Source organism: Hylobates moloch, unplaced genomic scaffold, assembly GCF_009828535.3.
Source record: "Hylobates moloch isolate HMO894 unplaced genomic scaffold, HMol_V3 SCAFFOLD_9, whole genome shotgun sequence".
NCBI classification, from domain to species: Eukaryota; Metazoa; Chordata; class Mammalia; order Primates; family Hylobatidae; genus Hylobates; species Hylobates moloch.
The window spans coordinates 106396550-106399771 of NW_026652284.1; the positions used below are offsets into that span (position 1 = coordinate 106396550).

A 3222-nucleotide genomic window follows, 5' to 3' on the forward strand; every position below is an offset into this window, starting at 1 on the left:
TAGGGAGGCACCCCCACCCCTGCACCAAGATCTCTTCACAAGAGGATTGGGCAATTTAGGCTGCTGAGCCAGTCAAGCAGGTATTCTGAATGCCTGGAGAACTACTTGGGAATATAGCAGAGAGGCCCCTCTGCCCCAACACCAGAATCTTTGCATAGGAAGGGTGGAGTGGCTCAGGCTGCCGAATCAGATGTCCAGAAAGGGTAGAATCTATGTCCAGAAAGGGTAGAATGGCTCAGGCTACTGAATCAGATGAGGGAGTACTCTGAATTCTTGGAGATCTCCCTGAGTATGAAGGAGAAAGGGCCTCCCTGCACTAGGATCAATACACAGCAAGGGTTGGGTGGGTCAGGATGCTGATCTAGGTGGGCAGGTACTCCATATATCTGGAGATCTGCTTGGACATGGAGCCTCCCTTCCCCCGTCCTGCCCCGCATCACCCTGCATCAAAATCTCTTCACAGAAGAGGTGGGGTGACTCAGGCTGCTAAACCAGGCAAGCAGGTACTCTGAATGCCTAGGGATCTGCATAAGCATGTAGCAGAAAGGGTCCCTTACCCTTGCACCAGGATCTCTGCACAGGAATGGTGGCGCAGCTCAGGCTGCTGATCCAAGCAAGCTCGCACTCCAAATGCCTGAAGATTTGCTTGGCCATGGACTGGAAAGGGCCTCTCTGTACCACAATCTATGTCTAGGAAGGGTGGGGCCTCTCAGGCTGCTAGTTGAGGTAAGTGGGTGCTCTAAATGCCTGGATTTTCACCTGGGAGGGAAAGGGTGGATCAGAGAGGGCCCTGCTGCACCCTGATCTCAGGGGAGAAGAGTGGGACACCCAGCCATGGCACACACAGACAGGTTTCAAATCACCAAACTGGCCCTGGCTGTAAGTCTCTCTGTCCAGAAGAAACTGCAGCTGTAGTGGCTCTCTTCCCATTCCAGACTTGCAACAGGGGCGAATACAATTCTAGCATCTACTGCTGAGGCGTTTTCCACAGTTCTGGCTGTCTAGGCCCCCACCCTACTCCAGAGCAGGTGCTCCAATCTCTGGCCCAAGACTAAAATGCCTGCATGGCCACACCGCTAGGTGGTCAAGAAAGGCTGACGTTACATTTGGGTTAAAAATGATGCCGTGCTGTGCTTGCTTCGGCAGCATATATACTAAAATTGGAACGATACAGAGAAGATTAGCGTGGCCCCTGAGCAAGGATGATACGCAAATACGTGAAGCATTCCATATTTTTTAATGAATCCAGGAGCTGGTTTTTTGAAAAGATCAACAAAATTGATAGACCGCTAGCAAGACTAATAAAGAAGAAAACAGAGAAGAATCAAATAGATGCAATAAAAAATGAAAAAGGGGATATCACCACTGATTCCACAGAAATACAGTCTACCATCAGAGAATACTACAAACACCTCTATGCAAATAAACTAGAAAATCTAGAAGAAATGGATAAATTCCTCGACAAATACACCCTCCCAAGACTAAATCAGGAAGAAGTTGAATCTCTGAATAGACCAATAACAGGCTCTGAAATTGTGGCAATAATCAATAGCTTACCAACCAAAAAGAGTCCAGGACCTGATGGATTCACAGCCGAATTCTACCAGAGGTACAAGGAGGAACTGGTACCATTCCTTCTGAAACTATTCCAATCGATAGAAAAAGAAGGAATCCTCCCTAACACATTTTATGAGGCCAGCATCATCCTGATACCAAAGCCTGGCAGAGACATAACCAAAAAAGAGAATTTCAGACCAATATCCTTGATGAACATTGACGAAAAAATCCTCAATAAAATACTGGCAAACCGAATCCAGCAGCACATCAAAAAGCTTATCCACCATGATCAAGTGGGCTTCATCCCTGGGATGCAAGGCTGGTTCAACATATGCAAATCAATAAATGTAATCCAGCATATAAACAGAACCAAAGACAAAAACCACGATTATCTCAATAGATGCAGAAAAGGCCTTTGACAAAATTCAACAGCCCTTCATGCTAAAAACTCTCAATAAATTAGGTTTTGATGGGACGTATCTTGAAATAGTAAGAGCTACCTATGACAAACTCACAGCCAATATCATACTGAATAGGCAAAAACTGGAAGCATTCCTTTTGAAAACTGGCACAAGACAGGGATGCCCTCTCTCACCACTTCTATTCAACATAGTGCTGCAATTTCTGGCCAGGGCAATCAGGCAGGAGAAGGAAATAAAGGGTATTCAATTAGGAAAAGAGGAAGTCAAATTGTCCCTGTTTGTAGATGACATGATTGTATATCTAGAAAACACCACTGTCTCAGCCCAAAATCTCCTTAAGCTGATTAGCAACTTCAGAAAAGTCTCAGCATACAAAATCAATGTACAAAAATCACAAGCATTCTTGTACACCAATAACAGACAAACAGAGAGCCAAATCATGAGTGAACTCCCATTCACAGTTGCTTCAAAGAGAATAAAATATCTAGGAATCCAACTTACAATGGATGTGAAGGACCTCTTCAAGGAGAACTACAAACCACTGCTCAATGAAATAAAAGAGGATACAAACAAATGGAAGAACATTCCATGCTCATGGGTTGGAAGAATCAATATCATGAAAATGGCCATACTGCCCAAGGTAATTTATAGATTCAATGCCATCCCCATCAAGCTACCAATGACTTTCTTCACAGAATTGGAAAAAACTACTTTAAAGTTCATATGGAACCAAAAAAGAGCCCGCATCGCCAAGTCAATCCTAAGCCAAAAGAACAAAGCTGGAGGCATCACGCTACCTGACTTCAAATTATACTACAAGGCTACAGTAACCAAAACAGCATGGTACTGGTACCACAACAGAGACATAGATCAATGGAACAGAACAGAGCCCTCAGAAATAATGCCGCATATCTACAACTACCTGATCTTTGACAAACCTGACAAAAACAAGCAATGGGGAAAGGATTCCCTATTTAATAAATGCTACTGGGAAAACTGGCTAGCCATATGTAGAAAGCTGAAACTGGATCCCTTCCTTACACCTTATACAAAAATTAATTCAAGATGGATTAAAGACTTAAATGTTAGACCTAAAACCATAAAAACCCTAGAAGAAAGCCTAGGCAATACCATTCAGGACATAGGCGTGGGCAAGGACTTCATGTCTAAAACACCAAAAGCAATGGCAACAAAAGCCAAAATTGACAAATGGGATCTAATTAAACTAAAGAGCTTCTGCACA

General features: G+C 43.7%; 1 non-coding gene across 1 annotated transcript; it reads left to right on the forward strand.

Moving 5' to 3' along the window:
• Positions 1–1130: 1130 nt before the first annotated feature.
• LOC116814075 (U6 spliceosomal RNA) lies at positions 1131–1237 on the forward strand. The gene has a single exon (XR_004371160.1). It is a non-coding gene; the product is annotated as a U6 spliceosomal RNA (small nuclear RNA).
• Positions 1238–3222: the final 1985 nt, after the last annotated feature.